A 25027-nucleotide genomic window follows, 5' to 3' on the forward strand; every position below is an offset into this window, starting at 1 on the left:
ATGGTGTTTTTCTCTGGCTCCATCAAACATTTAGCGTCTGCAGTGGGGAGTCCATGCTGCCATGGCTTTTTACAGAGAAAACAAACACTATAGGGTAGGCACCAAAACTTAACCAATCAGTCAAAACCAGATGATTCAAATAAAAATTATACTGGCAAGAATGCCACTTTAAATTCCTTTTGGAAACAGATGGAGTCTAAATCAATAAATAATATTGGAAAGGGCATGTTCCTAAATTTACAAGAAATTATAAATTTCTAGGTAGATGTAGTGTGTCAACAAACATTTGCTGAATACCTACAATGATTTAAGAACTATCTAGACTTTGGGGAAATACAAATGAAAAATGCAGTTCTACCCTTCAGGGTAGAACTCACTTTTCTTGCCTGGGGAGAGTCTTGAACATCCTTGGGAACTCTAGCATTCAATATTTTTATTATAGAAATAATAATGCAGTTCCAGTGGGTATTGATACCCTCAGGTCCTCAACTGCAGCTGCCTTGATAACTTATTGTGGATCATTTAACTTTTTTTTTTTTTTTTGAAAAGGGATCTTGCTACATTGTCTAGACTGCATTTGGCCTCCTGAGCTCAAGTGGTCCTCCCACCTCAGCCTCCCGAGTAGCTGGGACTACAGGCACACACCACCATGCCCCACTCCTTTAATTTTTTGATGCTCTCTGCTGCATTCCGGTTGAGTTATGATGACATAAAGCACAAGCTTTGGAAACAGTGATCTGCTTTAAGACTCCACTTATCTTGGGGAAATTACTTTGCTATGGGAGCCTCAGTTCTTTGTAGGAATTCAACATACACTTAATAGGGTGAAACATACACTTAACAGAAGTGAAAAGGGTAACATTAAAGTTAATATGGTAAAACAGACACTTACTAGAAGTGAAAAGTACAACCAATGGGTGAGAGCTTGGGTCCTGAAGTCACATGGGCCTGGGCTTGATCCTGGGTCAGTCATTTTCTACCATGGCGACCTTGTATAAGTTACTTAAGTCCTATATACCTGCTTCCTTGTGTGGAAAAAGGAGGGGAAATGGTATTCACAGAATGTATGAAGGAGTAAATGCCATAATAAATGTAAAGTGCTTAACACAGTGCCTAGCACATGGCGATTATATAATAAATGCCAGCTGTCATTAGTATTTGAGCATTAAATGATTTACTGTATTTTCAACACACAGCGTGCTTAAAATAAGTGCCCATTTTGGGGGTCGCACATTTGAAGATGCCATTTTGTGCTCAATAGAGATTATAACAGAGACCTCCAACGGTGGAGGAGGCTTCTTTAGGAAACAGTTCTCTCCGTTACTGGAGCACACTCTTTCCTGGTGGAGCCCCCCACTGTTGAAGGCACCTTCATGGCTTTCGGTTGAGGCTGGAAGCACAGGCCTCCTGCACCGGGAAGAAGGTTACACAACATGTTTTGGAAACCTTTCTTCAACTTTAATTTTTCTTATTTTATGCTTGTATTTATCTCCAGTTAGATGAATAATTAGATAACAATTCTATTATTAATATTGAAGTAACATATAAACTTTATTAATTATTGAGTAATTTTAAATTATTTAACATTTAATAATTTTAACTTCTAAGTTCAGGGTTACAAGTGCAGGTTTGTTACACAGGTAAACTCGTGTCACGGGGGTTTGTTGTGCAGATTATTTCATCACCCAGGTATTAAGCCAGTACCCATTAGTTATTTTTGTGAACCTCTCCCTCCTCCCACCCTCCACTCTCAAGTAGGCCCCCATGTCTGCTGTTCTCCTCGATGTGTCCATGTGTTCTCATCATTTAGCTCCCACTTATAAATGAGAACATGTGGTATTTGGTTTCCTGTTCCTGCATTAGTTTGCTAAGGATAATGGCCTCCAGCTCCATTCACGTTCCTGCAAGAGATATGTGGCTGCATAGTATTCCATGGTGTATATGTACCACATTTTCTTAATCCAGTCTAATTTTTTTTTTTTTTTTTTGAGACAGAGTCTTGCTCTTTCACCCAGGCTGGAGTACAATGGTGCGATCTCGGCTCACTGCAACCTCTGCTTCCCGGGTTCAAGTAATTCTTCTGCCTCCGCCTCCCAAGTAACTAGGATTACAGGTGCCCATCACCATGACTGGCTAATTTTTTATATCTTTAGTAGAGACAGAGTTTCACCATGTTGGCCAGGCTGGTCTCAAACTCCTGACCTCAGGTGATCCACCTGCCTCAGCCTCCCAAAGTGCTGGGATGAGAGGCATGAGCTACTGTGCCCAGCCTCCACTATTGATGAACATTTAGGTTGATTCTATGTCTTTGCTATTGTAAATGAACATACATGTGCATAACATTTAATAATTTTACATTATTTAACATATAGGCTTCAAGTTATTTTTATAACAGAACCTATAATTGGAAAATATTTAAGAATTTGTCAAACACTTTTTCTTTAAAAAAATATAAGTCCATTCTCCTTTCTACATCCCTAACAAGAGAAGTTCAAATTGAAGCAAGTTATCTTATTTCAGACTGAACGGTGATTTTCATCTCTTGAACTTCAAGAGGTTGAGACTTTTTCAATCTCTTGAAGCAAGCATCATGTTCTTTGTCAGTTCTGCTTCTGGTGGTAATATTATGAACTAGGTCAGAAGGTAGTTAAAAAAGAAATAGGTCCATAGCTCAGAATCTCATTTCGAAGAAAAAGAAAACCCACCAACCTGGCCATGTTCCACGTTCCAAATAAACTCTGTTCTCTATTCCAGGGCAATCATGAGATTTCTGAGAAAAATGCCAAAGAAATGTTCCATGGAGAGGAAGACGGGTTGAGAAGCTGTCAACCTGACCAGGATGTCATCCCTTTCAATGGGGAATCAGAGACAAGTCACTTTCCCTTTGCTCTGCAATTTCTCTGAATGCTACTGTTCATGGAAACGCAGTCCTGGGAACACAGTTCCAGGTACCTGGGCAAGGAGGCATAAAAAAGCTTTGCTTATATTGGTGCCTTTATCTGCATCTTGAGAGGGGAGAAGAGGTTTGTAATAGAAACACCAGAATTTTGTTTGTTTTTGTTTTGTTTTTTTTTTTGATACGGAGTCTCACTGTGTTGCCGCCTCAGCCTCCTGAGTAGCTGGGACTACAGGCACGCACCACCACGCCCAGCTAATTTTTGTATTTTTAGTAGGGACAGGGCTTCACCATGTTGGCCAGGATGAGCTCGATCTCTTGACCTTGTGATCCACCCGCCCTGGCTTCCCTAAGTGCTAGGAATATTTTTTTAAAGTGACTCGCCTCAGAAGAAAAACAAAAAGGGAGTAATAATGGCATTGTGTAGGACAAAATGACATGCTTGGGGCTGTGGAAGAGAGTGTGAGCATAGAAGAAAGGGCAGTGCTCAGATAGGCTGGGATTAAAACACTCCTTTGCCCAGGTTGAAAAGAGGACCGAAGGTGGATGGTCTGCAGAAAGCACGTTCTTCTACAAGCTACTACCCTGAGTCCCACCCTGTTCCTCCTGGGAAGTCCAGGTTTGCTATTTTTCAGACTCCTTTTCTGTCACACCTGCCAGATGCTGCCAGTGGGCACTACCAGGATGTGGACACTCTTGGGCCAGGTGCCAAACAAGTGTGCCGACGGGAGAAAGAAGGAGAGCTCTGCCACCAGCAAGCCCCGACACTCTGTGAGGTAAAGTGGTTTATTAGTTTGCACCTTGGTTCCTGGAACTACCTTGTACCTTGTGAATCCCAAAGTGGGATGTGGAATGCCTGTCAAAGGGAAGATGCCAAGTGCATCAGTCAAGAAAAAAATGTTTTAACTTTTTGGGCTTTTGATTTTTTAATTTTTTTTTAAGATGGGGGTCTTACTATGTTGCCCAGGCTGGTTTTGAACTCCTAGGCTCAAGTGATCCTCCTGCCTTGACATCCAAAGTGCTGGAATTACAGGCATGAGCCACCTCATCTAGTCTATAACTTTTTAAAATGGAAGGAATGTTGATTTCAATTCAAAAAGGGGGAACAAGAAGAGAAAAGGGAAGAAAGGGATAGAGAAAAGTAATGCCTTTTAAGCACAGAGGTAGGAGAGACTAAATCATGAAATCGCACCTAGCGTTGGGATGTCTCGGGGAAAGGGGTGGAGGTGAGTGACTCTGTCTTGCTGATTTCACTCTCCCCTAATGTCACTGGACTATGAACAGAGCTGGGGCGGAAGGGGCTCCAGAGAAGCCCTCCTAGAACATGGGAGTTTCCAGCCTCGCAGTTCCCAGGGTTGGTCGCTGTAAATATTGTGGACCAGCAAAATTAAGGAAAAATAACCTGAGACAATTCTGAATCGCCCACTTTTTATTTTGCCAGGGAAAAAAATCCCAGAGCTTCAATTATGTCATCATCAACACAGTAGCATTTTAACATCTCATCTCTCACCCTCATTAGAAAAACACACAATTGCATGATTAAAAAGAGTCTATGAAAGTTCAGCTGACCTCCACACTGATTATTTGGGAAGATTATATATAATCACTACAAATAAATGCTGATACTTACAAACGCACATCTGTAAGTGTCTGTGTGTGTGTATATATGATTGTGTGTGCATATATTGTGCAAGGAAAAGAAATCTCGGGTCCCCATACTCACTAAGCCAAAGAGAAAAGTCAAGCTAGGAACTGTGTCACACAAACCTGCCCCCATTTTCTTCCAAAATAAGATAGCCACAGAGATAAAAAGGGTATATACCTCCCTCACAATTTTCCCACAAGAAAATTCCTAGCTCTTTACCAAGATTCCAAGATCTTTACCCTAAAACAGTTCTGTTGAATTTCACCCCAACCGCGTAAACTGATAGCTGATCTTCACAGGTGTGGGACAAAGGACAGAACTGAAAAGCCGTATCCCCACTCACCTGGGACAGATGCCTATCTTGCTGCTTCCTCTACCCCACGTTTATTTTATCTTATGTAATAATGCAGATGCACTGAGCATGAGATGAAGGCGTAAGTGACTGTTCCTCTACCCCTCTCACATGTAAAGTGTGGATTCAGAGAATGCTGGTCCAAGACTGAAAAGGAGGCACCCTCTTGTCTCTTTTATGGACCCTCCTTAAAAAAAATTTTTTTCTTTCTCTTTCCCCCAATACCTGTTTTTTTCCCTTTAAATATTGAGGTCCCCAGACCCTCTTTGGAAAAAAGCACGGACCGCAGATTTTTCCTATGGTTTTGTGTTCTTTTTTCCTTGGCGTGTTCTTTTTTCCTTGGCTTGTCCTTGACCTTGGCAAATAAACCTTTTAAAATAATTGTGACTCACCTCGGTTATCTTTTTTGATTTACAACACACACACCTGAGATGTACGAATAGGTTTAAAATGTAAATACACAAAAATTAACATTCCATTTATAGATGGCATAATATTGCAGGTGATTTTTTTTAGCAGAAATGGGTCAGTCGGGTTCATGTTGAACAATGCAACATGAATACAGCTCAAATATCTACTTGTAGACATTCTTCTGACCACAATTGAAATATGAGCTTATGCATAAGCCTCCTGATGGAAATGGAAGCATTCTGGTTAGCTAATGTCATGAAAGCAGTGGAGAGAGCTGGGCAAAGCTGGCTGCAACTTCCAGAAACGGGGTGGTGAAGAACACACTCAGCTTTCAGAGCCCTGAGGGCCTGCATCTGAAGAGTGGCTACCCAGAACAAGCACCTGAGATGGCTGCTGGACCCAGCAAAGCTTGGCCATGAGCCAGCTCTACTTCTGGACCTGGAGTTTATGAACTAGTCACAAATAAAGCTGGAATGAGAAGATTGACAAGTGTTGCAGACAGAAAGTTCCAAGGTCTTCTGAGCCTTTGAGACACGATAATATGAAGAGGCAGAAGCAGACGTATCATAAGAAAAAAATACACATACTTAGCATCAACCTCGGTGACCATTTTCAGGAAGATCACTTGAGCGTGAGTTCTAATGGCATCCCATTAGAACCTGGGGAGCTGAAAATATAATAGCAGGTCCCACTTCCAGAGGCTGGGATTTAATTGATTTGCGGTGGGGCCTGGGTAGCAGTATTTTCTTTGAAGCTCTCCAGGTGATTCTAACGTGCAGCTAAATTGAAAACCACTACTTCAAAGATTATGAAAAGAATGAAGAAAAATTTCCCACTCGTCAGAGCTTCTGAAACTAATTTCCAAATTCTCAAAATTCCCTCTCATCAGAGATCTGCTAACTATTTGCAGCAGGACAAAACATTCCATAATCAACCAAAAGAAATAAAAATATTCTACCCCAAAATATATTTCTTTGACATATTTTGAGATGGCTTGCTCAGAGACCCAGCAAATAGAAGCAACTCTGCAAAGCTGTCTTTTGTGGGAGACATTGACATCTACAGAAAATCTAAATCGATGCATCCAGGTCTCCCCTCACCCAACTCTAAAAAAAAAAAAAAAAAAGGGGGAGTTTGACACATTTAAAAGTCTGAGAAAAAAACATTTACCACCTTTTTTTTTTTTTTTTTTTGAAACGGAGTTTCCCTCTTGTCACTCAGGCTGGAGTGCAGTGGTGTGATCTCGGCTCACTGCAACCTCCACCTCCTGGGTTCAAGTGATTCTCCTGCCTCAGCCTCCCAAGTAGCTGGGATTACAGATGCCCAGTTAATTTTTGTATTTGTAAGTAGAGACAGAGTTTCATCATGTTGGTCAGGCTGGTCTCGAACTCCTGACCCCAGGTGATCTGCCTGCTTCAGCCTTACAAGGTGCTGGGATTACAGATGCAAGCCACGACTCCTGGCCCCATCTGTTCTGTCTGAGGCCTGCTGCTTTTTGCTGGCCGGTCTCCTCTTCTCTCCCTCCCATATAACCTGTTCTGTCACCATTACCTGTTTTTGAACCCCCATTTTTTCTGTACATCAAGATGATATATAAGCTTCTATACTCCATTGGTGGTTGGGGTAATCACTCTGTGATTCTTCCATGTGTGCATGTTAATAAATTTTTATTCCTTTTCTCCAATCAGTCAGCCTTTTGTGACTTGATTTTTAAACAATTCTTTAGAGGGTGAAGGGAAAGTTTTCTCTTCACCCCTACACAATCATGTAGGGACTCTCTTTTCTCACTGTAAAACCTCACTGTGGTTAACAGGCAAAAAGACACCCTGCTCATCAAACCACCAATGAGATGGTGCAACGTAAAGTCGCGTTATTAAAGGCGCAGACGTTAACACAACAAATGTCAACATCACAAAAATTCCACAGACCACCTAGAAGCCACCAACCCTTGGTGACCTTAGAAAGGGTCTACATGTGTGATGGGTGGGGTGGGGCGAAAGCTGGCTGAAGGCAGAGCAGGGCTTCACAGCTTCGGAGCATGGACTCTGCACCAGGCACTACACATGTCATACATTCTTGGTATAAATGATCTCATTTAACGTATGTTTGTTCACTCTGTTTTGACTGCACAGTCTTGCTGTTACTCTTCAAATGTGCCAGCCATGTCACCCCCCTTCTTCCACCTGGAACCCTCTTCCCCAGATATTCACCTTTTTCAAGTCTTTGTCCAAAATCCACAGACTCTGTCAGGGCTGTCTGAATACCTGATTTAAAGTTGCCTGCAGCTGCTCTCTCTTCCCATTGATTTCTCTGTGCTACACTTTCTTCTTCTTATTTTTTTTTTTGAGATGGAATCTTGCTCTTTCACCCAGGCTGGAGTACAGTGGTGCAATCTTGGTTCACTGCAACCTCCACCTCCTCGGTTCTCCTGTCTCAGCCTCCCAAGCAGCTGGGATTATAGGCCCGTGCCACCATGCCTGACTAATTGTTTGTATTTTAGTAGAGATGGGGTTTCACCATGTTGCCCAGGCTGGTTGCAAACTCCTGAGCTCAGGCAACCCACGCGCCTTGGCCTCCCAAAGTGCTGGGATTACAGGTGTGAGCCACTGCGCCCAGAGTGCCCGGCCCACTTTCTTCTTTTCACAGCTTTTGTCACTTTGTAACACCTATCAGCTGTATATCCATGTGACACAGTGTGGCTCTGTGTCCCTGTCCAAATCTCATCTCGAACTGTAATCCCCGCTTGTCAGAGAAGGGGCCTGGTGGGAGGTGATCGGACTGTGATGGCAGACTTCCCCACGCTGTTCTCAGGACAGTGAGTGAGTTCTCACAGATCTGATGGCTTAAAAGTGTGGCACTTCCTCCTTCGCCCTCTCTCTCTTGCTGCCATGTAAGACATGGCTTGCTTCTAATTTGCCATTTGCCATGAGTATAAGTTTACTGAGGCCTCCCCAGCCATGTGGAACTGAATCAACTAAACTACATTTCTTTATAAACTACCCAGTCTCGGGTAGTTCTTTATAGCAGTGGACTAATACACATGTATGTATGTATGTATGTATCTATTTATCTACCTCTCTATCTGTATTACTGTTTATTGTCTGTCTTCCCCACTAGACTCTAAGCTCTTCAAGGCCAGATATTCATTCATTCTCTCTCTCTCTCTCTCTCTCTCTCTCTCGCTTTCTCTTTCTCTCTCTTTGTCTCCCACTAGGCAATGTCTAACCACGCCTGGCATTTAGTCAATAAATATTTGTTGAATGAACAAAAAAATATGTACTAGGACTACAGTTAATTATTATTATAATTATTTTACTTAACATGAATCTTTGCTAAAAAAAACAAATGCTTCATTCTTTAATAAAAATAAAACAAAACAGGTGAAGGAAGAAACTCAAAATACCGAGAAGAAAAACAAAACCTCCAGGTGGCTGTTGCTGATCTTTGTATCATAAAATTATGAGCTTTGTAATTAATGGAAATATAAAAGTCACACGAGTGACTTGCAAAACTGAGGCTGGGTGATTCACATTTCCAGTTATTTTCATTACCCTCCTTTAGGTAACTGCTTTTTTGTAGTTTCCAAAGGTAACACCTGATAGTCACTTTCCTCAGTTTATCAATAGGAATCTGACATCCCAAAAGCTGATGTCTTGATTTTAAAACAGAAATCCCTTCCAAGAATTGCCCCCAAAATGCATGCAGGTTGTTCCACTGCCTTGAAGAGTTAATATGTCTCTCTAATATTTATCAGGAGTTATTTTGAAAATAAAGGCAACACAACAAATCACTCCAGTCCCTTTTGCTGACAATGCCTGCAGCGTTTCTCAAATTCCCTAGGTGCACTGGAACTGCTGTCCCCATTCAGAATTCTACACACAAGCCTCTAATCTCTAAAACTCTTACTCAGCAGGAAAGCACATTTAAACATTTTATTTTTGCTCCCAGTGTAACAATAGAAAAAAATTTTACATTTTTACAACACTTTCACTCCTCTAGTACTAAAATGTTTAAATGCCCTCTGCATAGATGATCAGAGGTTTCCCAGATGGTCAGAAGATGATTATGGCAGGCAAAGAAGCAGCAGAAAAGTCATACATGACTTGATGAAACAAGAAATAAAGTTAACAAATGTAGTTTGCTTAAGGCAGGAGACTGTGAAATCATTGTATTTTCACAAAAGAGAGTAAGTACATCCCTGTAGAGTCAGATCTTTGCAGTCAAGCATCAAAATCTTTATCTTCACCATATGCATAGAATGAAAAATACAATTTTGACAGAGGGAGAAGAAAACATGACCAATTTCAGTTTTACCCTCCCCTTCACAACAAAGCAATTTGTTGTAAATGCATTTAAAGAGGCACCCCCACACCATTACTTTCAGGCAAATGAGAGCCAGTTAAAATGTAAAAAGAGCTTTCAGTCCAAATCCAAAATAAGAAATGAATCCAGATACTGTGGACTCCAGGGAGTAAAAGGCAAGATGGCTCCTTTAGAATGATCAAAGGCAGTACTGAATTTCCATTAAAAAATACAAAAGTGATTTCAGTTACTCTTTGCTAAAAACAGAGTAAGCTTGTAAAGTGCATACTTTGTGTGAAATCACCTTTGCAAAATTGTGACAGTGAAAGAAATACGACCTAACTGACTCTATCTTGCTTCTAACCTCCAAGCTGCCCTGTTCTTTCCTGGGTATAGGTTGGACTAATTTTGTAAGAAATTTATAGTTTAACTGTGAAGCAAACATGATAAACTATAGTTTGCTTCACAGTTAAACTATAAATTAAATAGCCCCTCCCTAAAACAAACCTCCTAAAACAAACCTGACAATAGCCCCTCCCTAAAACAAACCTCCTTTTTGCTTGGGGACCATACCACCTTTGTAAAACTAACAAATCATCCACAAGATTAAGAATTAGGCCTTACCAGTCAGGCAGCCAGAGGCCACAAGATTCCTAACATCTGCAATTGCTCCTATAGGTAACATTACTACTATAAAACCTAAAATTGATGTTTGAGTATTTTTCAGACTCTGCATTTTGATGGACCAGCTGGCCCCAACCAGACCAGTAAACTGGCTGATCAGGTCTTGTGGCCACCATCCAGGAACTGACTCAGCTCAAGAGGACATCTTCAACTCCCTGGGATTTCACCCCTGACCCAAGCCAATCATCATTTCTCATTCTCTAGGTCCCTGCCTGCCTAACTACCTTTAAACTACTCTAGCCTCTGAATTTCAGAGAGGCTGATTTGAGTAATAAAACTCTGGTCTCCTGTTTAGCCAACTTGATACATATTAAACTCTTTCTCTATTGCAATTCCCGTGTCTCAATAAATTGGCTCTATCTGGGTAGCAGGCAATAAGAACCCACGGGCTGGTTACGAGTGCTGTGAAATATGTATTGAGCATAAGGCTAGAAAACATCCTACACATCCAGAAAGTGGTCCTATGTCTTCCATAAAAATAAGCACAAATGGTAGTTTATTATTTTCCAAACTCACTACATTCTAAAATAAATCTTTACACACCAGTGTGCTGTAACTGTGAAGTAGGGGTCTACATGACAGTGAGTGGACTGACTCGATAGGTAAGGACTATTAAGCCTGCATTGTGTTGTATCTGGTTTTGTTCATTTTTGTATTTGTTTTATCCATTGAATTTGAACACTCTCATGCTGGCAATCATGGACTCTGGTCCTCTATAAGTTCTAGCCCTTGTTATAGCTCACACATTTCCTCATGGCTAGACCTTGAGGGCTTTTGTAACCTGGAGTGACCAGAATGGGAAGAACACATCCACACACCTACACCTTCCCTGCCATCCTGCAGCTCTCAGAACTTATGGGGAGCTCTTCTTAAATTACTTCAAAAGCCAGTTATAAGTCAGAAATTCTTATTTTATTAGAGCCACATAGAATTTATTTTTCTTTTTATTATTCTTAGAGTTGGGGTCTCACTCTGTCTATACCCAGGCTATAGTGCAGTGGCACTATACCTCACTGTAACCTTGAATTCCTGGGCATAAATGATCTACCCATCTCAGTCTCCTGAGTAGTTGGGACTACAGGCACGTGTCACCACATCCAGCTAATTTTTTATTTTTTTTGTAGAGACAGGGTCTCCTTATGTTGCCCAGGCTGGTTTTGAACTCCTGGCCTCAAATGATCCTCCCCACTCGGCCTCCCAAAGTGCTGTGATTATAGGTGTGAGCCCACGTGCCTTGCCTCACATTGTTCTGTTCAGAAATAAAATTATGCAGGTTGTTCATGCCCTGCTTTTTCAAAAGAATTTGCTGTGAAGCGCTTTTACTGGTTTCTGAAAGTCAAAAGTATCTGCTAAGTATTTGCATACTAAAGATAAAGGCACCGTGGATCAAGGTTGTTCTTCCTCTGGTGAAAACATGGCGTCATGTAGAGTCGTTAAGAGTCAGGGACTGGATTCCTGGTCCCTGTTTGTATGTGGATAAGTTAATTGACTTCTTTTAGTCTAATCAAAATGAGAAAAGATATCATTTATTTAAAGATCCTGACATATACTCATGTCAGACAAGCCTTAGAACCTCCCCTATCCCTTCTTCTGGTTTAGGAAAAGCTACAACTAAAAACTACAGCCCATTCTCTGCTTGAAACTTTGCACTGCTGATAAAAGATCTTGCTTATATTCTCTTTTGGTTATTAGCTATTCCTTTCCATCTTTTATATGTTTTTTTCTTGTGTTTTGTTTTGTTTTTGAGACAGGGTCTCACTCTGTCACCCAGGCTAGAGTGCAGTGGTGTGATCACAGCTCACTGCAGTCTTGACTGTCCTAGCTCAAATGATCCTCCCACCTCAACCTCCCAAGTAGCTAGGACCACAGGCATATGTTACCACATCTGGCTAATTAAAAAAAAAATTCATAGAAATGGGGTCTCACTATGTTGCCCAGGTTGGTCTTGAACACCTGGGCTCAAGGCAGCCCCTCCCACCTTGGCTTCCCAAAGTGCTGGGATTGCAGGCATGAGCCACTACATCAGCCTCCATCTTTTACACGAGTTAAAATATATATATATATACACATATGTGTGTGTGTGTGTGTGTGTGTGTGTGATTGTAGAGCTCATTTGATGTATTTCCTCAGTAAATGAGTGTATAAAATAATATTTTGACAATATAAACCAGAGTTCTTCACTGACTACTATTCCAAACTTAAAATATATTGAGCTGCAATTCCTTGTATTAGCCCTAGAACAGAGCAATGGGCTAAACAGCCCCTCATGACTTATTAACAGTTTTAAATGAAGCTAATTCCAAATAATAAAACTCCAGACAGAGAATTTCAAATATGCTGACTCTGAAAATGTTACAAAAGAGCTGCACATTTCAAATTTACTAGAAGACAAAAAGATCATCCTTCAAACACAGTGATGAGTTGCAGTTTGTGGTTTAATTGTCATAACCTGCCATAGGAAATTCAGTGCACTTGGAATTTTAACTTTCAAAATGTAAATTATTTTGAAATGTTCTTACTCCAGAGAAAAATAACCATCTTGGCATTAAAAACTTTATCAAGAGCCAGGCACAGTGGCTCATGCCTGTAATCCCAGTCCTTTGGGAGGCTTAAGCAGAGGATTGTTTCAACCCAGGAGTTCAAGACAAGCCTGGGCAACATAGCAAGACCTTGTCTCTAGTTAGAAAAAAAAAAAAAATTAGCTGGGTAAGGTAGCATTGCATTGGCTGACGTGGGAAGATTGCTTAAGCCCAGGACGTCAAGGCTACAGGGAGCTGTGGTTGCACCACTGCACTCCAGCCTGTCTAAAACAAAACAAAAACAAACAAACAAAAAAAACCCTTTATCAAGGAATAAAGATATAACTGAATAGTCAATCATTAACAACAAACTGGAAAGAAAACTATTAGGAGTGGGTGTTTGTTTTGTACTAAGAACCATCCTTGTGATTCTCCAGAGGACATAATATTTTCTAGATTACCAAAGATGAACATATATATACGTATGTATGTATGTATGTATGTATGTATATGTGTGTATATACATACATACACACACACACACACACAAACAAACATATATATATATATAATAGTTCTCGAGAACAAGAGATGCTTGGAAGTATTCTTCCCACTCAAATAGTAAAGAACTACTTTCTGCCTCTGAGGTTTTATTAGGTATTTCAGGTAAGAATACAAAGCCAAAGATACCAGTATTTCTCCAAAATCAACCTGCCACCCAACCAGCCACCACGGCCAAAGAGCTCATCATTGGCAAGACAGAATTTCTGCTTTAGAGCAACTTTCAGTCTCACTTGATTTTACTGTGGCATTTGGCAGTCTCTTTTTTAGTGTGTTCCTCAAATAAAACCCTCTCCTGGTTTTCTTCTTACTCCTATTTCTTTTCAATTTACTTCACTGATTTTTTTTCCTGAAAATTTTTTGTTTTATTTATTATTATTATTTTGAAACACAGTCTTGCTCTGTCACGCAGGCTGGAGTGCAGTGTTATGATTTTGGCTCACTGCAACCTCCACCTCCCGAGTTCAAGCGATTCTCGTGCCTCAGCCTCCAGAGTAGCTGGGATCATAGCTGCTCGCCACCACACCTGGCTAAGTTTTGTATTTTTAGTAGAGATGAGGTTCCACCATGTTGCCCAGGCTGGTCTTGAACTCCTGATATCAGGTGATCGACCTGCCTTGGCCTCCCAAAGTACTGGGATTACAGACATGAACAACTGTGCCTGGACTTTTTCCCAAAAAAATTTTAAATTTGGTGTTTATGTGAAGGTGAGTCTCGAAGCCGCCTCTTACCCTCCAACCCCATCCATTCCTGGGGGGCTATGTCCTTTTCAGCTACCACTTGACCGCCCACTCTTTTTTTTATCGCCACCTTTGGCTTTTTTCTGAGGTCCTTATCTACTGTGTAGCACCAGCTTCTGGACATCTCCACTCAGATGATCCATGGGACACTATCATGTTCAAAATAGAACTGCTTTCTCCACCTACACTTTGATATAACCAGCCATCTGAAACTAAAACCTTAGGAATCACTTAGGTCGTTGGATATCTTGACTGTCTACCTCAGGAGAAGGGGAGTTAACTCTTACTGGTTCCTAATCCATATCATCTGGGGAGTTTCTTGAGTTCTTTACACTATGCTAGTATCTTGTGGAGCACAGAGTTTGAATAAGTTCTCTAGGTGATTGCGATGTGCCCCCAACCTTGGTATATTAGATGCTTTATGTATGTTATCTCAGTTAATCCCCACCAAAACCCTATGACGTAGGTACTCTTAAACCCATTTACAAGGGAAAACCCAGCTTCAGAGGTGCTGAATAACTTAGCTAAGATCAACCAGCTACTAAAGGACTCACAGAGAGTCAATGTTTATGAGTTTCCTGCCACTAACTCTCCATTCTTTTACCTAGTAGTTTCCGCAGTTTAAACTGCGTAAGTTGTAAGATAGTTTTTTTTTTAAATATGGATTTCTGAGGCAAATCCATATAAATTATGATCCTCTTGAATTAGACTGAAACCCAAGCACATGCACTTTAATAAGCACTCATGGGATTCTTCAACAGGCAACTAGGTATACTCTTTTGAGAAAAAACAAACAAACAAACAAAAAAACAATTTCTTCATCAGACATGTTATTATTAACTTTTTCCATGAAGTGCAAACAGAATTCTGTCCATATTCTTGTTGTTTAATGGCTCCCAATTTAGTTTCCAAACAATTTCCAAGCCTGGTGCGTATGGCCTTCACCTGGTGGTCGCAATGTCATTTGTGTCTCCTATCCTTCCTTATCTTACATTCTGTGACAACGTTGAGCCTTTTCACGTCAGCAAATCTTGGCACATGCTGTGGCCCTTACTTGGAAGGCTGGGATAGTTTGAATTCACTTGCCTGCTCTGTCATCCCCTGGAGTCAGTGGCTCCTTCCTGTGACTTCCTAGCGCAGGGGACATACCTCACTGTAGCACTTTCTGCTGAAGCTGCGGTTGTTTCTTAACTCACGATCTCTCCTGTATTCTTCGTGGTAGAAACTGACGATAGTTCCTCTTTGTATCTCTAGCATTTGCACAGTCCTTAGACAAAGTAGACCCTTATTAAATATTGACATATCGAAAATAATAGAAATCCATCCGTTGAACATTGACAGATGTTAAAAAAAGCTAAAAGCTTAAATGTTCTGTGGACGCAGATGAGCATTTTTCACATGTTAATAAAATACATCATCACCTATCTCATTCTTTTGGCATTTCACAGACATATTTTTAGAGAAAAGGGGATTTTGGAGTTCATCTTAAATGATCTCCTCATTTTAGAGATGGGAAAACATAAGCAAGAAGAAGTAAGTAGCTTTCTCAATTTTCCTCAGCAAATTCAGTGGAGATTTGAAAGCTTTTCTCTTCCTGGTCCAGCTCCCCCTTCTTACCCCAAACCACTTCCTTCTTCTTTTTCATCTTTTATCCTGGTTTAGCATTTTTTTAATCACCCACTCTATGTGGGGTACAACTGGGTCAGATATGCTATTTCACCACTGCATTTGTTCAATACTGCTGACTCAGCCCTTGAACACGTGACGTCCACTGGCACTGTGCCAGCTTCCAGAAATGCAAATATTAATAAGACAGAGTTCCCAACCCAAGTGAGCTTGCATTCCAGAAGAGAAGACAGTTTAGCATGCAGCGATTAAGACATGGTGTCTCAGGTTTTGCATTACCAGCCTAACCAAACGGGCACCCCTGGACATCAGCAAAAGACCTTGCCCTCCATGACATCTTTAGGATTAAACACGGAATAAAAACTTGACAGTAATGTATACAAAGGACAAATGTCACTGCTGCCTTCTTCACCAAAGTTGTAATAGGGAGGAAAGGGTCAATCAGAAAAATAATAACAAAGCACACATCTGAGAAGGCTTAAGTCATCTGTCATGGAAATGCCAAAAAATAAGTGACCTCTGGAAGGGACCTGCTAACATCCGTTGATTCCCAAGACAGAATGAAAACCGAGGCCTCTGAGAACATAATTGCTAATGCCCAAACCTGGAAAAGACAGCAGATAGAAAGGAACGTAATCAAGGTTTAATATTACATTTCCAGGCTTGATTGATTCACACACAAATTGAGTGTGTCTTAGATTGTTCAGAATACCCCGATTCAACTTCCATTAATCTCAGACCAAAGTTCAAACTCAATACTCACTCATCTAAGAATATTTTGAGAGATACATAACATTTGATGTTAATACTTCTAGAGTTTTAGAGTGCCCTGTGCATAATATTCCTAATAGGTTAAAACTAGGGGGGCAAAGTCCCTCACTTAGCAATGCCTTTTTAAAAAAAATTATTATGCTTTATGTTCTGGGATACATGTGCAGAATGTGCAGGTTTGTTACATAGGTAGAAATGTGCCACGGTAGTTTGCTGTACCCATCAACCTGTCATTTACATCAGGTATTTCTCCTACTACTGTCCCCTCCCTTAGCCCCCCACCCCCTGACAGGCCCCAGTGTGTGATGTTCCCCTCCCTGTGTTCATGTGTTCTCATTGTTCAATTCCCACTTATGCGTAAGAACAGTGGTGTTTGATTTTCTGTCCCTGTGTTAGTTTGCTGAGAATGATAGTTTCCTGATTCATCCATGTCCCTGCAAAGGACATGAACTCACCCTTTTTCATGGCTGCATAGTATTCCACGGTGCATATGTGCCATGTGTGCCATGTTTTCTTTCTCCAGTCTATCATTGATGGGCATTTGGGTTGGTTCCAAGTCTTCACTATTGTGAATAGTGCTGCAATAAACATACATGTGCATGTGTCTCTATAGTAGAATGATTCATAATCCTTTGGGTATATACCCAAGTAATGGGATTGCTGGTTCAAATGGTATTTCTGGTTCTAGATCCTTGAGGAATTGCCACACTGTCTTCCACAATGGCTGAACTAATTTACACTCCCACCAGCAGGGTAAAAGCATTCCTATTTCTCCACATCCTCTCCAGCATCTGCTGTTTCCTGACTTTTTAATGCGTGCCATTCCAATTGACATGAGATAGTATCTCATTGTGGTTTTGATTTGCATTTCTCTAATGACCAGTGCAATGCCTTTTTAAAATAACAATACAAAAAGAAAGACAATCAAATTCACAAAGAGCTCTTCCATCAAGTAGCTCAGCTCAATATTACGAACTGAGCTAAAGTCCGAAGAGTTTCTAGTACTCATTTCTAGTAGGAATTTTCAATGACTTCGTGATACCAATTTTGTAAAATAGGTCTCCTATGAAGAGTGGTCACATTGTTGGAAAAACTAATACTTGATGCTCACTTGTAGATACCAAGTACTATAACGGAGGTCAGCTCTGGGCAGTGTGGCAGCACCCAGGACAGCAAACTCACAGGGAACAAGGTGAAAAGAATCTACATCCTGCAGGAGGGGTTGCCTCAGGTGAAACTCAGGAGATAGAAGCAAGGAGGAAGGCTGTGCCCAGCAGAGAAAGCAAGAGAATGACGGCACTGAAGCCTGGGAAAGCTTGGTGTTTTTAGGGCCCAGGAAAACATTTGCACTGCCCACAGCAGAGGATGGAAGTCGCTAAAAGAGGGCTTGTCAAAAGATGGAGCTGTTCAGGCAGCAGGGAACTTGACTGTCATGAGCAGCAGAACTTTGCATACAACAAAGCAGAGGATCTCCAAGTTAACCCCTATTTAATGGACAAAAACAACCTCCTGACGCAAATCTTCAGACGAATTCGGGCTATAAGAAAAAGCAGTGCAAGGATTTATATCTTAAAGGCTTGCACAATTCAGAAACGTATTTTGCATAATGAAATCAATAGAAAAGTTTCAACAGTCAGCAATGTATTCACTGAAAAGGTCTCTATCCTCTGGGCAATGCCTGTGGTGGGTCCTTAAGGAAACACTTTGAGACCTCAGGACCATGGTCTCCCAGAGGACAAGGACAGGAATGTACCAGGGATTGGTTAGGGGAAAGTTTCTTTTTCTAAAAATGACCTTTTAAAATGTGCCATTTTTACCATTTTTAAGTGTAAGGTTCAATGGTAATAAATAAATTTATATCCTTTTCCCCACTTTGTCCCCTCTCTCCTTCCTGGCCCCTGGTAACCACCAAACTACTCTATATCATCATGAGATCCACATTTTTAGTTCCCACATACGAGTGAGAACATATGATATTTGTCTCTCTGGCTGGCTTATTTCATTTAACATAATGACCTCCAGTTCCACCCATGTTGCTATAAATTACAGGATTTCATTCTTTTTATGGCTGAATAATATTCCATTGCATGTATGTACCACATTTACTTCCTTTATTCATCCATTGATGGGAGCTTAGGTTGATTCCATATCTTGGCTACTGTGAATAGTGCTGCAGTACACCTGGGCATGCGATCACTCTTTGATATATGGATTCCCTTTCTTTTGGATACATACCCAGCAGCGGAATTGCTGAATCATATGGTAGAGAACCATATGTTTTTAGTTTTTTTGAGGAACTTGCATTCTGTTCTCCATAGTGGCTATACTAGCCTACACTCCCACTAACGTATATGAAGAAAAAGTTTCAAGGTGGGGAAATCCAGAGAGAACTCCAGTGTTATGACCTGGGATACAGTATTATATGGGCAAAATTTGTGAGGGGCTATAGTGATTCAGAATCAACATGTCTCCCCGAGGCTTATTTCTGGGATTATAAGATACTTCATCTACTCCCATAAAACCTTAATCTACACCTACTATACGTTTATGTCCCACACCAGCAGGTGCAGGAAATGAAGGTGGGTATGCATCAACAACTGGAGTCTAATGATTGAAGATGCTCCTATTACCGGATAAAATAAAACAAGACATTGAGGCAGAGACTGATAGCAGGACGTGCGCTACAGGAAACACCGTGATACGAGCTCTTCTGGGTGTACAGCGTGGTGGACAACGTAACAGACACCGTGGCCTCATTCCCCCCACCTTTGGTAGGCAGCCCTCATCACAGCAGCCCTGACTTGGCCCTGGGAGCATGAAAATCAGGTCAGCCAGCCAAAGCTGGATTTAAACGTTAAGGAATCAGAATATGCCACCCCAAAGCATGCCACTTTGGCATACAGACTATTTTGAGATGAAAGAAACCGTCATGGAACTTCCCTTATCTAAGAGCAGAAACTATTGAGAAATGAGGACTGTCATGAATCCTTTTTCCCAGGGGACTTTCATGCCCATGAACAATACAGAAAGCCAGCACCAAGATGGGCCTGTCCAAACAAACTTAATTACCCCTTATCTTTCATTAGTTTCCCATATACATTTATTTTTCCACAATTTACGTCCTCTAGAAGTTCAAAATTCTTTTTCTTTTAAACTGGTTATTTTAGTTAGAAAAAAGAAAAATGTAAATAAACAAAAAACCTCTTTTTCTTTGTCTTGTTTTTTCTCCACAAATTTGCATCCATATTTCTTCTAGGTATGCAAAGGGCATGAATTGCCCTTTTGTAAAATTAGTATACAAATCTCTGGGTCTGACCACCTCTCTGCGGTTTTTATTTTATTTCTGTGAGACCCCATCCGTATGCATACGAAATAACCCTTTTTCTCCTGTTGTCCTATTTGTTGTCAGTTCAATATTCAGGGCTTCTGCCCCTGAAACCAAGAGGTCAAGAAAAAGTTTTTCTTCCCCAATGAGACCCAGCTTGACCCCTTACTAGGGTAGATTATATCATAATGTTTAAACTTATTTCATCTGCAAAATTCGTATCACAGTATCTCCCTTAGTATAAGAATCAATGAGATAACACGAGGTTCCCTTATTAGTGGCTGGCATATTACAGATACATAATAAGTGACAGCTGTAATAACACCAAATAATATCCAAAAACTGGTCATTTGTCATGGACCACAGTCCACACCATTTAGATCCTTTCATAGTAAGAACAGACTATCAAGATATGCCTGGAGACTAAATAATGTGATAATCAAGTCAAAATGTGATAGTTGACTCTAACTTCAGTTACCAGTAAACAGCATTACTGAGAACTGCGTGGTAAAAACAAGAAAGCATCTGCATAGAAGCTACATCTAGCTAAATGACTGAATATCCCAGAGTGCAGTATTTCCAAAAGAGTACTCAGAATAAAGTACTTCATTTATAATAAGGGACAGGCCCCGGTTCATCTTACAGAGTAAATGTTACAATTATTGAAGCAAAGAACTCACAGTGAAAGTTTTATATGCACAAATCATCAATTTTCAATGTTCTATGAAAGTAAAACATTAATAACTGCCTGTGAGAATCTCCTACAATTCGATATTTCTAATATGATGAAAATGAAAGTCTCCAAAATCTAATTATATCTCTCTGATAAATTAGATGTGCTCTGTGAGCGATGTTATTTACTTTGTTACTAATAATGATTTGATCACAGTATTGGTCTCTTAGGTCAATATATTTTACTGAATCCTCTATTAAACCATATTTCTCCTAGGTATGTAAAGGACACCAAAAGGCAAGCCACACATGAAGAAGTAAACATGGCTCATAAACAAGTGAAAAGATTTTCAACAATACTCGTAACTTTTAAAAATACAATTTTTGAGCTGGGCATCGTGTCTCACACCTGTAATCCCAGCACTTTAGGAGGCCGAGGTGGGCGGATCACAAGGTCAAGAGATTGAGACCATCCTGGCCAATATGGTGAAACCCATCTCTACTAAAAATACAAAAATTAGCTGGGCACGGTGGCGCGCTCCTGTAGTCCCAGCTCTTTGGGAGTTTGAGGCAGGAGAATTGCTTGAACCCAGGAGGTGGAGGATGCAGTGAGCTGAGATCACCCCTCACCCCACTGTACTCCAGCCTGGCGACAGAGCAAGACTCCGTCTTAAAAAAAAAAAAAAAGAACAATTTTTTCTTTTATCAGATTAGCAAAGATAAAGAATTTGATAATATATGACGTTGACAATCAGGGAAAACAAGTAATCATAAAATCATAACATTAATGATACAGACTCTTTGGAATCCAACTTGCACTATCTATCTATCCACAATTAAAGTGCATCTACCCTCTGAGCTAGCAATTTCATTTCTAGGAATTTAAAGATATTCTACTACCTAGGCTAAATGTGTTCCAGGATTGATAAAGTTCTCCGTGGTGGCATTGCTGTCATACTAACAACAAAACCCCCAAGGAACCTAAATGTGTTTCATATCGATAAAGTACTAGTTGAATTATTTATATCATATTCATACAATGAGTGCCATGCAGCCACGAATCTATACGGCTTAATACGTAAAGGCATGGAAAAAAGTTGTTCATGGTACAACATCCCGTCTATACACTCCCATCTGTGAGAAAAAGGGGACCGATACATAGATATGCACAAAACAAATATCTGTATATAAAACCATATTTCTGGGAGGGTATATCACAAAGTGTTGCAGTGTTTGCCTCCGGGCAAGGGGACACAGGGCCTGCAATAACAAGAGGGGACTGTTTCACTGTAAAACTGAATTGTGGACATTATTATCATCTTATTAACTAACTTATTATCATAGTTACTTGCTTTAAAAGGATGTAATGAAATAACTTGGAAATACAGATGTAATAAAACAAGCAAAATTAAATGAGATACATCTAAGAAGATGAGTTTTGTAGATTAACCTTGAGGGAAGAGATCTCTGACCTATATGTTTCTTTGTTTTGGTCTAATAAGTTACACTGTCATTTATTTTTTATAAAACTCTATAGAATATGTACTAGTATGGCCACTGTCATTCTACACTCAAATCAAGGCTGGTTAAATGACCAAGTTTGCACAGCAGGTGGCTGAGCTGAGATGCACAATCAGGTCTCCTGGATGCGAAGCCTCAGTGAGCTCTTGGGTATGTCTCACACACTTCACCTTGACTTCAGCTGCCCAGCAAGGATCGGGCCACTGAAGCCTCTCAATGGCTTGTGATGGCTCTGAGGACTGCAAGGTAGATATAAGAAGGCATCTGCATAATGCTTTCTGTTTTCTCTTCTATTTTCACAAAAATGTAGGCCTCAGGAGGCAGTAGATTGTATTTTTAAAATGACATTTCTGACACTGGAAGCTATTGGCCCTTGAGAGTGTGGCTCAAAAAATAAGAGAATTGGCCAGGCACGGTGGCTCACGTCTGTAATCCCAGCACTTTGGGAGGCCAAGGTGGGTAGATCATCTGAGGTCAGGAGTTTGACACAAGCCTAACCAACATGGTGAAACCCTATCTCTACTAACAATGGGTGCCTGTAATCCCAGCTACCCGGAAGGCTGAGGCAGAAGAATCGTTTGAACCCAGGTGGCAGAGTTTGCAGCCAGCTGAGACCGTGCCATTGCACTCCAGCTGGGCAACAAGAGCAAAACTCCATTTCAAATAAATTAATAAATAAGCAAATCATACAATACCTCACATTGTAAAGCACTTTGCAATCTTCTACACATGCATTATCTTATTTCTGTCTCACAGCAGCATGAAAGAAAAATTATCATCAATTTATAAATGAGAGTACGGAGGCTGAGTTTGGATGAGTTCTCCAGCTTGGAAGGACAACAGGAAACCTGTCCTGCGTCGTCTGAACCTAAGTTTCATGTTGCAAACATATCGCTGCATCAAGGATGAGTAACATCTGAAAACAAGCTTTGGATTTGCGGTTCAGGTTGGCTTGCAGAACCTTGTATTGCTGCCGCCATGCCTTTTAGACTCAGCAGGTCAAAGTTTCCACTCTGAAGCATAACCCCATTCTGAGATGCTGCATTCCAACCGTGCAAACTGTTCCAAATGTCTAAATTCTACTGTTTTGGAAGCTGAGTTCCTATTAGAAAAATTTCTAATTACAGGTCTATAACCAAAATATAAGAACACCCATCAGACACATAAACTCCAGTTTTTATTTTTCTTCCCACTCCACTCCCTCCATCAATGTTCCTATTGCCTCAGGTTCAGGTTGAGCTCTCAGATGTTACTGTGAGAATGATTACACAGAGTCCCTTCCTGACAAGGCAGCTGAAACACATTGTCTGCAGAAAAGACAGCCATACTTTCTGTTTTCAACACAACTCATGAGGATCAGCTATGGCTGTGCCTATAAGGGTTCAATGAACTTTTTGAAAAATATATACCATATTCAAATGATCTTTTTGGAAAACAAGCCTGGCGACAGGAAATGTCAACATCATTAATCATATATTAAGTTTCATTAAAATCAAAACTTTGAAATAATTAGCTCCTGCTGCTTCTCAGAGTAGTAATTATAGACCGTCAGGGAGTGTCACGCTCTCTCGGATTTCCTCCTTTAAATATTAAATGCTAATAATGAAACATCATTTTTAACATAATCTGTTAAATTTTAGCTGTGGAATATAAACAATACTTTCTGGGTACTGGGCTAATCAAGTCTCATAGTTCAGGAAATCTGAATTTTACTGGACTCAATGGTGAAATGAAAATATCAATACATACCATCTCATAGGAGTAGAGTTCAGAAGCATAAACATATCTGTATTTAAAGGTGTTTGGAGACTTCTCTTTCCTTCACTTAAAATCAAGCTATCTTCCATTTCCAGTTATTATTAGAAGTTATTTTTTATTCAATGCTAGTTAGAGAAAAAGTACCATGGCAGACTATTCTATTTCATTTTAACAATTCCCAGCAAGTTTCTTTTCCTAACTCATGTCTACATGATAGTCTTTAGATATGTCATCTATAAACTATTGTATCTTCTCTCATAATTCTCAGTTTGATCTAAGGCAAATTCTACTACAGAGGAATAATAAAGTAATAATACATATGATCTCAATGGACAATATTATTTCTGTAATTTATAGTTGTATTTGCCTGGAAACTATTGCCCGCTAAGGGTAGCTGCTCAGCCCGATGTGAGAGACTGCATAGGCACAAAGAGAGACAGACAGATGGGTTCCTTGTTCTCAGGGAGCTTTTGATCTATTCAGGGAAAAAGAAAAAAACAAAATGCTGGTAACTCCAATAAAAGGCCAAAGCTCCCATTACAGAAATTGACTTTTATTTGGAGAAAGGGGGTAAAAAAGTGAATAGTCAAAGTGGTTGAGGTTCTTCAGCTCAGGACTCTGGGAAAATGCAGATGACCTTTGAAGGCACAGAGGCTCAAAAGGGAAAGTGACATGTCCTGTTCATTTTTCCTCACGACAAAGCTTTCCCACTCCTCTGCCAGCCCTGGAGTCTCTGCCAAAATGCAAGCAATGGTGACTGAGTCTCTTGCTATAGCAAGCTCAGAATAAATAACCTTTGCTTTTCTCATGGGGTTGGCCTTCATTTATTTCCACAGGATTCAGTGCGTTGACAAAGGGGCTAGTTTTAGAAAAGGAAAGGGACATCTCTTCCTCTGAGATAAAAACAGAAGGACAGAAGGACGAATGAAGTCACTTGGGGGACTCTGAGTTGGAAGGAAAGCTGAAGGAGTTACATCAGGTGGACGCCATCTTCTCAACCAAAGCAATCTCTAAACAGAGACCAGGGAAGGGAAGGGTAGGGCTGTAGGAAAGTGGAAGGGATTTATAACTGGGAAAGAGAGGGAGCCAGTAAGAAACGGATCAAATGACTCACTTATGTTTAACATGGTGAATTAAACATAAATGCTCATCTCTCCTCTTTCTTAGATCTGAGAAAATTCTGGAAGAAATAGATACTGGCACTGATAAAAGAGAAAATACTTCAGAATATGATATAAGTGATA

At 40.4% G+C, this 25027-nt stretch overlaps 1 protein-coding gene across 4 annotated transcripts in view; it reads right to left on the reverse strand.

Moving 5' to 3' along the window:
* Positions 1-25027, reverse strand: part of PLD5 (phospholipase D family member 5) — a 307787-nt gene that overhangs the window by 192800 nt on the left and 89960 nt on the right. The gene's annotated exons all lie outside the window — the stretch shown is intronic.

This window comes from Aotus nancymaae, unplaced genomic scaffold, assembly GCF_030222135.1.
Source record: "Aotus nancymaae isolate 86718 unplaced genomic scaffold, 86718_ANA_hifiasm-v0.15.2.pri h1tg000032l_0, whole genome shotgun sequence".
Lineage (NCBI taxonomy): Eukaryota > Metazoa > Chordata > Mammalia > Primates > Aotidae > Aotus > Aotus nancymaae.